We start from the raw sequence: 13,998 nt of genomic DNA, 5'->3' as shown, positions 1-13,998 counted from the left end.
TGAAGGGCCGACATCTGAAATGTTGACATATCTGTTCACCCCTTCATGCTGACTTGAACTGACGAGTGTTTCCCAGCATTTTCTGGCTGTGTTTCAGATTTCCAGTGTCTGTCGTTTACTCCTTTTAAAGAAAATAATTTCTCTCTTTGACCAGCCTTTTGGTCACCTGTTGTGTTATCTCCTTATGTGACTTGGTGTCCGATTTCCTTTGATAATGCTCCTGTGCAATGTCTTTAGCCATTTCACCATTTTGAAAGTATTCTAGAAATGCAAGTTATTGAGAGTTGGAGCTTCATAAACTTCAGTGTTCAGCTACATCTGCATGTCTTCCTACACAATGTCATCAAGGAAGGAGAAGTAATTAAAAAAAGACAAGCTGGTAAAGTGGGTCAAGGTAAAAGCAAAAGGGCAACACTAAAGGAAAGGGGGACAAAGTGAGCTAGCAGCCTGCTTCTGCACCTGTCATCCCCGAGGGATCGATGGTATCACCAGAAGAGCCTAAAACCACCTCTCACAAGACAACAAAGACTTGTTGGTTAAAAAGAAATCAGCTTCTTTCAGCTCTTTCAGCAGTGGGCATCCTGTAGATCTACCTCAGGATTTCTGTAATCAGGAGAAAACCAAAGGTAAAAAAACAAGCTATGAGGACTGGGACGAAAGTCAGAGACAACAAAGAAAGGGAAAAGAAACAAAAACATAATTGAAAGTTTAAGCTGTTCAGAGATGAAGGCCTGTTCACTGGGATGTTGTACCCCAGAAGATGCACTGGGAAACCTCCCGGAAACCTCCAGGCAAGGACCAGACGGGAATTGCCCACGACTAAAATTCAAATAGGAAATTACCCTGCACTTGGAACCATCCTATATTCCCATTAAAATCAAAGATTGTGGATGTTTTTGACTACCTTAGCAGAATAGTTACCCAGGAAAAGTTATAAAGATGAAAACCACGTCAAACTCCTGGGGAACGATAGTATTGAATTACACCGCTGCTCCCCCACCCACTCGCCTGAACCATATAACCCAAGTTCCCCCAAAGTACTCCCCGACTACTACCCCACTACCCTAAAATGCTCCCCACTCCCTTACTGCATACCACTGCACACACCCACTCGCCCCGACTACCCTGCCACTCCCCCGACTGCCCTGCCACTCCCCCGACTGCCCTGCCACTCCCCCGACTGCCCTGCCACTCCCCCGACTGCCCTGCCACTCCCCCGACTGCCCTGCCACTCCCCCGACTGCCCTGCCACTCCCCCGACTGCCCTGCCACTCCCCCGACTGCCCTGCCACTCCCCCGACTGCCCTGCCACTCCCCCGACTGCCCTGCCACTCCCCCGACTGCCCTGCCACGCCCCCGACTGCCCTGCCACTCCCCCGACTGCCCTGCCGCTCCCCAGACTGCCCTGCCACTCCCCCGACTGCCCTGCCACTCCCCCGACTGCCCTGCCACTCCCCCGACTGCCCTGCCACTCCCCAGACTGCCCTGCCGCTCCCCAGACTGCCCTGCCACTCCCCAGACTGCCCTGCCACTCCCCAGACTGCCCTGCCGCTCCCCAGACTGCCCTGCCACTCCCCAGACTGCCCTGCCGCTCCCCAGACTGCCCTGCCGCTCCCCAGACTGCCCTGCCACTCCCCTGACTGCCCTGCCACTCCCCAGACTGCCCTGCCGCTCCCCAGACTGCCCTGCCACTCCCCTGACTGCCCTGCCGCTCCCCTCCCCTGACTAACCTGCCTCCTTCCCAAACTACCCTGTCATCCCCCATGGAAGTTTTGGACCAAAGAAAATAAGGCATGAAGGTAATGGCTGCCAGTAGAATGGCTTTGTTCCTGCACTCCATTACCAGAGCTTGATCTTTGCTATCTGTCCTCACCTTCCTCTTCTCGAGTTTCAGTGTCACACTGGGATTATGGAAAAAGGAAAAACTATATTTTGAATCAGTTGAACACTAACAACTCCTTGAACTTCTACAACATGTTTCACGTGCAGGGAAGCATATCAATCTATTTAAACATCACATAGACAGAATGATGGCCAAGAAGGAAATTGGGCGCATTGCAGCAGGTTTGAGGAGGGACAAAAGACATGTATTAATTTTTTGAATGCAAGGAGGGCATATGGCGTATGTGGTTATGTTGAATCTCAAAGGGAAGGAGCAATATGGCTGAATGAGCAGCTACCAATGTGGAGAATGAATGCAAGAGGGCTGAGTAGTGTGCACAAGAATGTCAGACAAGAGGTCACGAAGGTAATGTCAGATGAGGCCAAGGAGGAATTCTCAGGGGTATGGAAATCAGCAGAGCCCATGTTAGAGGAAGGTGTAGGGTTGACAGATCTGAGGTTTTAATCCAGATGAGGACACTGGCCTCCCCACTTTGGATACATTGAAGTTTGTGGAAATCTGAGTCAGGGAAGTCAGATTTCACAAAAGATTAACACACAGATCTTGAAGAGGCAGCTAGTGAGAATGGATCCTGGGGTATATTAAAGTGATTGAGAGCAGCAGAGGCAATATCATTGGATGCAACATACCTGTGTCGTATTCTTTTAAAAATTAATTTACGGGATGTGGGCAATGCTGTTATTATCCATTCCTCGGGGTGAGCTGCCTTATTGAACTGATGCAGTCCCTGAGGTGTACGTACACAGCGATTTGAATACAACTGAGTGACTTGCTAGGCCATTTCAGAGGGCAAGTAAGAGTCAACCATATTTCTGTGGGCCTGGAGTCACATGTAGGGTAGACCAGATCAGATAAGGATGACAGGTTTCCTTTGCTAAAGGAAATTTATGAACCAGTTGGGTCATTCTACTTTTAATTCCAACTGTTTTATTTGGTTTAAATTCCACCTTCGGATCCCCAAAGCATAACCCTGGGTCTCTGGGCTGCTAGTCCAACGACAATACCCTGTCTCTGCCATCACCTCCATTGTGATTGGGACTATAAGAGAGCAAGGCATTGGAAATGAACTATAAAGGAGATATATTGGGGAAGGATGTAGTAATGAACAGTCGTGAATGTCACACTGTCGCATCTGCATTGAGATAAAAGCAGACCTGTGATCGGCCTCCAAGCAGAGCTATTACTGCTCTCCTGGCTTCTCTATAAGCTTGAGTTCGTACAAAACTCCACTGCCAATATCCTGACTTCAAGTTCTGTTTACCCACCGCTTATTAGCATCTGATCCAGCAACACCCTGATCTGAAAATTCTCCTTGTTTTCCAATCCCTTTGTGGTCTCATCCTTTCCAATCCCTCCAACGTCCTCCTGACCTACAGTACTGATATCTCAGCACTTTTCAAGGACAGTTTCCTTGTGACACATGTTGCACAAGAGGAGGATTAAGGGATTCAGCTCCTCAAGCTTGTTGCTTCACTATTCACTTAGATCATGGCTGATCTTTATCTTAACTCCACTTAACCGCCATCATATCACTCCATGCTCTCACTCTCAAAAATCTCATCAATCTGAGTGCTGAAAATTTGAACTGACCCAGTATCACTAGATATGCCTGACTGAGATCAGCTAACTCAGCACAGAGCAGGAACTCAACCAGTTATATTTCTGTCTCAGTGCTAGTCATCATCTGAACCATTGGGCAAAGACATTTATATTTAAATGATGATTTTACTGTTGCTTCACCACTTCCTGAAGCTTTAGACTTCTCTAACCCAGAGAGTTGTGGATGCTTAATTGCTGAGTTTATTCAAGACAGAGCTTGACAGATATTTGGATCATAATGGATATAGCGGTAGTGCAGGAGGTGAGGGAGGAGGTCAACCGTGTTCGTATTCAATAGTGGAGCAGGCGTGATGGGCCAAATGGTCTACACCTTCTATTCTGTGTGCTGTTTCTCCTAATCTCTGTTGCTGCATTTCAGACCTCAGTCTAACCTTTTAATTATTCAAATTTTTGTAGCAGGACTTTGTTAAATCTGGGATCAAAATTAAATAGGCAGGGAAGGATTAGTGAGTATACTCATTACCTTGCCTCAAAGTTTCTGCACTCCTAACCAATTAGCTCTATTCACTGGTGCATTGCATATTCCTGATTTCCAATATATATTGCACTTTAGGCATTGAAGCAAGCTGGCATTAACTGTTCAGTCTAATGATGGCATTTACAATAGCTTAGGCTGAGCGCCGATAATACTGTTAATACTGTTTTGACAACCTCTATCAAGCTGAATTGCCAGGAGACAACACACAAATATTTAAAATGGGCAATTTCTGAAAAATTCAAAATCCTGAGTTCAGAATACACTGTTGCCTTGGTGGATCACTATAGCGCCTAGTTTGTTTGCAGTAAAACAGAACTTAATTGTTTTAGTAACTGAAAGGAGCACTCCAGGCAAGATTTTATACAAAAAGCACATTTCTAAATGTAGTCTGTAACTGCAAAGTCCCTTGTTGAAAAACTGGAATTAAAAAATGATCATGTTTGCTGCAGAAAGATTTAAAATTCCAGTGGTTCCACTAATTATCGTCTTGTCCTTGGTTGTCTTCCCTCTTTAGAGGAGTGGGAGAAAGAGGGGCCACTTAATCTCTGCAACCCCGATTTCACCTCGGGGTGAGTCAATTGCAAGTGAATTTGTTGTAAAAGTTTTTCTGCGAATTAACTACTTTGACTATTTTATGAATCACACATTTAGAAAGTTATATAATACTTGGTATTGATATTCCCACTTGCACGCTGGCGTATTCATGAAGCCTGAGTTATTTCAGCTCGCTGGCCAAGTGTTAAAGTGGTGTCCAATAATTTAGAAATATTTTCAAACTGGAATGCTGCCAAAACAACTACAGGAAGATTTTAATAACTAAATACATCCCAGTGCATTAGGCAATGTAGGGGCAAGAAAATCTCTAATGCATGCAGGGAAGTTTAATTTTATGTTTTTACTTTGACCGAAATTTCTTCCTGGAACAAGCTCCCAGAGTGTGGAATGCTGTGTCAAAGAGAGTGGTTGAGGCAAAGACCATTGCAGTGTATAAAGGCATTTGGCGGTGGGCGATACAGAGCTTTCGGAGGAGAGCAAGGGGATTAGTTTTGGATTGCTTTGGTAAAGATGGGACAGACACAATGAACCTGCGTCGATGCTGTAAACGTCTTTGGTTTTTACTTGAGGCGAGGATCACAGTTTATTTGTGGTCCATCTAATGATTTGTTTAATTCCTCCCAGCTTTAAAAGTGCCCTCATCTTACCAAATGTTATTTTTTTATTTCATCTGCCCCTTATACCAAATATTAAGTAATTTGCTAAATATATAATCGGCACAATTATAAAATTAAATTGATTGCTTCTTCAAATCTATGAAGCTACTTCAAGGCAGTAAATATGTTCAGTAATGTTTACATCCCAAATGTATTCATTTGGACTAACATCATGAAGTGTAAACAATGTTATATTGAGTCATCCTGTACACATTTGAGAACAGTGCTGATTCGGCATCCTGTTCAGTTTAGCTGATCTGAACACTGACGCATGTTCTCTAATTACAATATACTTACAATTCAGAGCCCAAGTTGTACAATTGCTGATCGATGCCCTGACAGATATACAGTGCCGCGGAAACAGCATAACGACATTATGCAGGAAATCAGAAATTTTTTAAATGCTGGAATTACACTACAGGCCCATCAACCGCCAAAAGAGAAAAGAGGAGCATTTTGTCTTTTAGTTTGAGACCAATAAGAACACTTCTTTAATAAAAGCACAATGCTGCGCATGCTGGAAATCGGAAATAAATGTAGAAAATGCTGGATAAACTCAGCTGGCCTGGCAGCATCTGTGGAGAGAGAAACATAGTTAATGTTTTGAGTCCAAATGACCCTTCTACCTATATTGGACATTTTGTTTAGACTAAAGTGCTGCCTCGTTTGGTGCTACGTTCGGAGCGTGGCTACTACCACTGGGCTATTTGAGTATCTGGCCGAGGCAGTGCGGCTGTGGCCAGGGCTCGGCGGGACGGCCTTGCACAGGAACTCTTCTCCATCCTCACTCCGCTCCCGCTAACGTGACCCATTCTCGTAATCTTTCTGCTGTGGCTGCCCAGTGGTAGAATTTAGTCTGGGCCCGTTTGAACGGCAGTCACCCCCCATCCTTGTTCCTCCATCCTGCAGGTACACAAGGAATATCTTGTTCTTGCTCAGATTAAGCTTGTAACCTGAGAAGGCTCCAAACATCTTTAGGAGTTTCCTTATCCCTTCCATGCTGGCTCGGGCATTCAAGACGTCAAGGAGCAGGTAATCTGCATAGAATGAAACTCTATGCCCTCTTTCTCCGCTGTGGATATCTCTCCACCCCTTCGCCGCTCTGAGGGCGATTGCCAGGGCAAACACTAGCGGGGATAAGGGGCATCCCTGCCTTGTCTCTGTGCAGCTGGAAGTATCTAGAGTTGTGGTGTTTGTCCGCCGCTCGCCATGGGAGTACTACAGTAGTTTCACCCAGGCGGTGAACCCTGGCCCAAACCCAAACCATTCCCGTACCTCTCGCAGGTACTTCCCTTCGACTGTTGAAGGCCTTTTCTGCATCCAGGCAGATGATCACTTCTGGTGTTCTTTCCCCGGATGGAGGTCATTATTATGTTCAGCAGGTGCCTAATGTTCGCTGTGGGCAGTGTACCCTTGACAAAGCCCTTGTGATCTTCCACGACTACCTCTGACATACAACTGCCTCGCCAGGGCTGCATTTAGGAGTGAGATGGGTCTGTAGGACCTGAATTACGTCGGTTCTTTGTCTTTTTTAGTGTATCAGCAATATTGAGGCTTGGGTCAGTGCTGGTGGCAGGGTGCCCCTTACTATTGAGTCTGCGAGCATTTCCCACAAGTACAGGGCAAGAGCGGCCGCAAATATTTTGTAGAATTCCACCGGAATCCATCTGGCCCCGCCGCCTTCCCCGCCAGCATGGAGTTGATGCTCTCCATGACTTCTCTCAGCTCCATTAGACGGATAGGCCCTGTCACCTATCTTTCCTCTTGACCAGCATGTCCAGTCCGTCGAGAAACTGCATCTTCATCTGAGTACCCCTCCGGGGGCTCAGAGGTGCACAGCCCTCGGTAGAAGGTTGCAAAGGCCTTGTTGATCTCTTCCAGCGCTTCAACAAGATTGCAGCACCTGTCTTTGAGCTGAGCTATTTCTCTTGTGGCTGCCTGCTTCCTCAGACGTTGTCTCCATGCTCATAAGAGGTCCCCCGTGTCTGGTGGAGCTGGTGCACCTCTTTCTCAGTGGAGATCAGGTCAAAGTCCATTTGTAATTTTTTCCTCTCCATCAGTAGTTCCATGGTTGGGGCCGTGGAGTACACGGTGGTCCACCTCCAGTATAGAGTTGACCAGTTGTTGCCTGGCTGCCCTTTCCTTCCTGTCTTTGCATGCCTTGAATGCTATAATTTCCCCCTCATCACGGCCTTCAGCGCCTCCTAGAATGTGGAGGGTGAGACCCCCTCGTTCTGGTTGTTGGTAACGTACCCGCCTATGGCTTGCAATATCCGATTGCAAAATGCCTTCTTGGCAGGGAGGGCCGTGTCCAGCTTCTACGAGGAGTGTTGTTCCTGGGCCATCTCCAACCTCACATCCACATAGTGTGGAGCGTGTCAGAGATTACGATTGCGGAGTATTCCGCTCCTACTACCCCTGGAGGCACCAATTTCCCCACTACAAAAAGCTGATCCCTGTGGACCCGGGAGAAGAAGGACAACTTCTTCTCCCTTGGGTGCGTGAACCTCCAGGGGTCTACTGCCCCAGCTGGTCCATGAAGGCATTCAGCTGATGGGTCATTTGCGCAGTTAAAGACCCCCCCCCGCCCCCATATGATGAGTCATGTGTGTCTTTGTCAGGGATTTCTGCCATAGTTCTTTTTCATGAATTCTGCATTGTCCCAGTTGCGAACGTACACTTGAGCCCCTCCCAGGACACCACTAACCATGATATACCATCCCCCTGGGTCCATAAACCGTCGTTGTCGCGTGAAGGCTGTCCTCTTGTTTAAAAGTATGGCTACCCTCCTCACCCTCGTGCCATTACATGATTGGTACTTTTGGGGGCCATCCAAGTTTGCCATGGTCACCGTGTGGCTGCACCCCGGGGTTTCCCTTTGTCCAGGGGGCACCCAAGATGGCCACCAATGCCATTTGCCCTATGAGGATGTGCACCTGCACTCTGGGGTTTCCCTTTGTTTGGAGGTTTGCCAAGATGGTTGTTCCCGGCGTTGTTGCTTTCACTGCTGCCATATGCAACCTGTTGTAGCCAGTATTCTCCCCTCCCCACCCCCCTCCGATTCCCCCTCACCCTCCGATTCACCCTCACCCTCCGATTCACCCTCACCCTCCGATTCACCCTCACCCTCCGATTCACCCTCATCCTCCGATTCCCCCTCACCCTCTGATTCATCCTCATCCTCCGATTCACCCTCACCCTCCGATTCACCCTCATCCTCCGATTCCCCCTCATCCTCCGATTCCCCCTCACCCTCTGATTCCCCCTTTTGGTCTATTTATCTCTTTTGCTCTCTCCCCCCCCCCCCCCCCCATTGTCTAGCTTTCTCTCCCCCGCCCTCCTTGCCAAGCATTTCCTCCTGGTTGGGAGTTGTGCCGCAGCCCTAGCCCGTTCCTCCCTTGACCGATAGTGCGGTGGTCTCTCTCCCCCCTCCCCCCCCCCGAGCAGTCCTTATCACCCCCACCCATTGTTTTCTTCTCCCCGCCCCCCATATCCTTCACCTATCTCCCTCACTCATCTCTGCACTTATTGCGCTCACCCCCTCCTTCCTGGGCCTCAAAGTTAGGCTGAAAGCGAGGCAGTTCTGTCCTGCGCTATTTTCTTTTCTGTTTTTAGTACAGTTTGTTTTTACTGTTGCCACTGTTACTGCTGCCTTCCCAGCCCATATCTGGGCACAAACCCATTGGCCGGTGCAGTGAAGTAGTATTCCTTCCCCTGGAAGCTTACCGACAGTTTGGCCGGGTACAGCCTTCCAAACCGCACCCACATTGTGAAGGGCCACATTGGCTTCATTAAATTCAGCACAGCGCTTGGCCAGGTCTGCCCCAATGTCCAGGTACACACGGATCGAGTGGCCTTCCCACTGGCAGGACCGTGTGATTTCAGTTAATTCCAGGTCATCCCAGTTTAAACCTTCTCCCGATCCTGGTACCATTTGGTTTTGCTGTGACAGCCCTTGGTCGTTCTCCCGCTGTTGGCTTTGGCCTGAGTACCCTGTGGGCTCTGTCTATCTCCGATAGTTTGGGAATGCTTTCCCTCCCCACCAGCTTACCCAGCATCTGGGCCACATATTATGTGGGATTCCTGCCCTTGATACCCTCTGGCAGACCTACAAAGCGGAGGTTTTGGCAGAGCGACCGGTTCTCCGGTCCTCAACATTCCCCTTCAGTGTCGCCACCAATCTTGCTATTTCTGTCTCCAAGGAGGCATTTCGGTCACTCTCGTCTGTCGCCGCTTTTTCCAGGTCTCTGATTATCACTTCTTATGCCACCAACTCTTTAAAAAAAAAAAAATTGAGTACTCAATTCATTTTTGCCAATTTAGCGTGCCAATCCACCTACCCTGCTCATCTTTGGGTTGTGGGGGCGAAACCCACACAAGCATGTGCCACCAACTGTTAATCTGCCTTTTCTCGCGCCACCTTGAAGTGGCGCCAGGGCTTCCGCGACCACCACCTTCATTGTTCCCACCATTTTGAGCTTGATGGCGTCCCTGTGTTATAGTAGCTCCAGAGTCAGGAGGCCCATCCACTTGCTTATTGGTGTCCGGCGGAGCCCCGGCGACCTAACCTACCTTCTAGCCTTCTAAAGAACACGTCTTTGACTGCCTTTTACCTTTCAGGCACCGACAGGCTCTCTGAGTATTTCCAGCGATTTTTGGTTAGATAGGGGAAAATCAATTCTGAAGCAAAACCAGACAGTACTATTCAAATGAATATTGTCTATGGTGGTGGTAGCCTTATGTCTCTAAAGATAATGGTTTTCATTATGCTGGTGAATTCTGTGTTAAGCACTACCTGTAGCTCAGGATCCCCACTCTGGCATGGCAGTTCCTGCTGCAAAGGAAGACAGTGGGTTGAGAAGGTGCACAATTCACTGGCCTGTTTTCCCTGGGCCCTCTTCATGGGCAGCTGAGCCTTTCGTTCCGACTCACCTCTTCCGGTGTCCACAACAATCAACCTCCAGAGGTCACGGGGGTCAGTGACTGTCTCCCAGTAGTCATTGTCCGCTACTTTCATATCTCACTTGCAGATGTGCCTGTAATAGAGGTTGGATCCCAGGAGGCCGTGACCAGTGGCCAATTCACTGCACAGAAACCTTTGGCTATATGGTCACTGTCCAGTCAATATACATGGCCCAGCTTGTTCAAACAATGTTGATTTGGCAATGAGTGTCCTCTGATGGAATTAACACAATTCAGGACTTCAAAGTTTCTGACCTTGTTCTGCACCTCTTGGGCAATATCTAGTGATCAGATTAATGATCGGAAAAATGAAATTAAAATAACAGGATAACTTGGGTATCAAATTGTTTTTTTTCTTTATGGTGTAATACCAGAACCTCTGCTGTGCTATCTGATCAACGGTTTCACCTCTCTTTGTCATTTACACCCTTCTTGCCTTCAATCTACCTCATCAGTCAATGTGAGATGGTCCACTTTTCACTGATTCTGCTCCCATTACTGCCTGCTCAGTCCTTCAGAATGCACGCCGACCAAAGTTGACACAAACATGTTTTTTTGAGATAGGTTTAGCCTCTAACCACAGCAAATCGTTTCAGGATATGTTCTCATCCTGCTTTAACTTTGTTACTTTTTGAACAGTTTTAAATTAGGAAACACCTTGTACTCTGCAGCTGAATGCTTTTCTGATCCTGACCTGTCAGACTATAATATTTTTATGATGGCTTTGTGGCAGGGATGAGACCATAAGACATAGGAGCAGAATTAGGCCACTCGGCCCATTGAGTCTGCTCCGCCCATTCAATCATGGCTGATATGTTTCTCATTCCCATTCTCCTGCCTTCTCCCCATGACCCCCTGATCGCCTTATTAATCAAGAACCTATCTATCTCTGTCTTAAAGACACTCAATGATTTAGCCTCCTCAGTCTTCTGCGACAAAGAGTTCCACAGATTCACAACCCTCTGGCTGAAGAAATTCCTCCTCATCTCAGTTTTAAAGGATCGTCCCTTCAGTCTGAGGCTGTGGCCTCAGGTTTTAGTTTTTCTTGCTAGTGGAAACAGCCTCTTCACATTCACTCCAATCTAGGCCTCTCATTATCCTGTAAGTTTCAATAAGATCCCCCCCTCATCCTTCTAAACTCCAATGTGTACAAACCCAGAGTCTTCACCCACTCCTCATATGACAAGCTCTTCATTCCAGGGATCATTCTTGTGAACCTCCTCTTTCAAAGATACTCCCTTAGACACGGGATGCAAAACTGCTCACAATACTCCAAATGGGATCTGACCAGAGCCTTATACAGCCTCAGCAATACATCCCTGCTCTTGTATTCTAGTCCTCTTGACATGAATGCTAACATTGCATTTTCCTTCCTAACTGCTGACTGAACTTGCACGTTATCCTTAAGAGAATCTTGAACTAGGACTCCTAAGTCCTTTTGTGCTTCTGATTTCCTAAGCTTTTTCCCATTTAGAAAATAGTCTCTGCCTCCATTCTTCGTACCAAAGTGCATAGCCTCACACTTTTGTTCAAACAATGAGGGACATTGTAGGATCAAATGCTGCTGCTTCAAACTAGAAAAAGCCTATTGTGAATGGCGGTAGAGCATGACTGCAATAACATTTGAGGATGGGTGCAAGATATGAGAGCCCACATTGAGTGAGAACCTCCTGCTGTGCAACTATCATTTTTTAAAAATGTTTTAATTACGTTTTTAACATTTTATGCAAAATTACAAAACATACAAACAAATACCTTTAACAAAAGACCATCCCATACAAATCCCCCCCACAACCTACCAAAAATAACCAACAAACAAAACAGGAAAAGGTAAGAAACCACCACCCCGAAAAAGTAACAGTGACTAATTCTCTGAAATACAATATAAACGGTCGTCATCTCTGATAAAACCCTTCAATTGACCCCCTGATGGTGTATTTGACCATCACAAGGTGCAAAACTCCACCAAATCGCAGACCTACCGTCCACCCTTAGAATTTCATCCACCAATTCCTGTTGCGCCTCCCTCGCCTCCGCTCTGATCTCTCCCCAGATGACCACCTTCAATGCCTCCCACAAAATCGAGTGTGAAACATCCCCATTATCGTTATTTTCCCCATTATCATTATTTTCCACATACTCCCGTATGGCCCTCAAAATACCTTCGCCATTCCAGCCGGGACCAACAATTTTGGCCGAGAGCAAACCGCCTTCAGGTCCAACGCACACTTCATATCACCCCTCAAAATCAATTGGTGGGTGTTGAAATCCGGCACAGTAGCCAGCAACCGTTTTATAAACGATACATCATCCCAATTCAGGGCATACACATTCACTAGAAACACCTGCTTCCCCTGTAATACCCCTGCTTCCATCACAAATCGCCCACCCGGATCCACTGTAACCCTCTCTGCCCGGAAGCAAACCCTCTTATTGATTAGGATCTCCACCCCTTGAACCCTACTATCAAAGCCTGAGTGAAACTCCTGGCTCAGCCAGGCTTTCGGAGCCTAGTCTAATCCTGTTCCTGCATGTGAGTCGCTTGTAAAAACACCATGTCGGCTCCCAGTCTCTTTAAATGGGCAAATGCCCTCATTTCTTTACTGTTCCCTCCAGGCCACACATGTTCCAGGTGATTAACCTTGTCGGGGGCCTCTCACTCCTCCTCCCCTCACCCTCGGGTCAGCCATTACCACCGTGATATATCGTACCTTCACCACCTGTTCCTCGGCCTCAGGCCTACCTAAGATAGCCGCCTGAGAATAAGAAAAACCCTGGTCACTGCTAGCTCCATGCAAGTCCCCCCAGCCGCAGACTGCCTGCGGCCTCAGCTAACCCCCGCCTCCTCCCAAAGAAACCCTCCAGAATCATTGAGCCTTGACAAACTGGCCTAACAAGTCGCAGCCCTCCCACACCACTCCCATTAACTAGCCTACCTCTTAATGCTAGCAACGTAATTTCCCCCCTCCTCCCCCAAGATCTACAACCCCATCCCCTAGGCCCATACTCCCTACTCCTGTGTCCCAATCCCAGCATGTCCATTATGCTTCGCCTTCCCTCCAATTACTTTTTCTTAAAACTTAGAATACCCAATTCTTTTTTTTTCCAATTATGGGACAATTTAGGCCAAATTGCCTACCCTGCACATAGTTTTGTGTTGTGGGGGTGAAACCCATGCAAACACGAGGAGAATGTGCAAATTCCACATGGACAGTGACCTGGGGCCGGGATTGAACCTGGGTCGTTGGCGCCGTGAGGCAGCAGTGCTAACCACTGCGCCACCGTGCCGCCTGTTCCCTCCAATTACCATATCAATCCTCATGCTCTACCATCCGCCATGTCCCTCGTCTCGAGTGAAAAAACCTCCCACCATCCTCCAAGAAAAAAGAAGAGCAAAAACATAACACACTATATTACAGTATTTATAGTCGCCCCAACCCAACTTGCACATACAGGAAAAACATCCCACCAACCCTCATCAAACCAGTTCCAGCCCTTTGCCTTGATGAAGGCCTCCGCCTGAGTGCCAAAATTATGATCGCTGGAGTCCAACGTGACTCTTGGGCCTCACTGGATTCACCATCCGGAACGCACACCCTTATTGTACAGCACCAACGTTGCCTTATTAAATGTTGCCCACCGCATCACCAGTTCGATAGCAATGTCCTGGTAGATGCGCACCGTGTGCCCGTCTCACTCTTCTTGGCTCACCCCAGGACACTCTCCTTCTTCTGGTAACTGTGAAATCCGATGATCACCACACGTAGTGGCTCATTTGGCTGCGGCTCTGCCGCAAGGCCTGATGCACCTTGTTCAATTCTGGA

The 13,998-nt window shown here is 47.6% G+C and overlaps 1 protein-coding gene across 8 annotated transcripts in view; it reads left to right on the top strand.

The window, feature by feature from the left end:
* The window catches only part of lrch1 (leucine-rich repeats and calponin homology (CH) domain containing 1), a 247,196-nt gene that overhangs the window by 107,818 nt on the left and 125,380 nt on the right, over positions 1-13,998 (top strand). The window lies entirely within an intron of this gene.

The sequence above is a fragment of the Scyliorhinus torazame genome, chromosome 8 (genome assembly GCF_047496885.1).
Source record: "Scyliorhinus torazame isolate Kashiwa2021f chromosome 8, sScyTor2.1, whole genome shotgun sequence".
NCBI lineage: Eukaryota > Metazoa > Chordata > Chondrichthyes > Carcharhiniformes > Scyliorhinidae > Scyliorhinus > Scyliorhinus torazame.
This window is presented reverse-complemented; position numbering and strand designations above follow the sequence as displayed.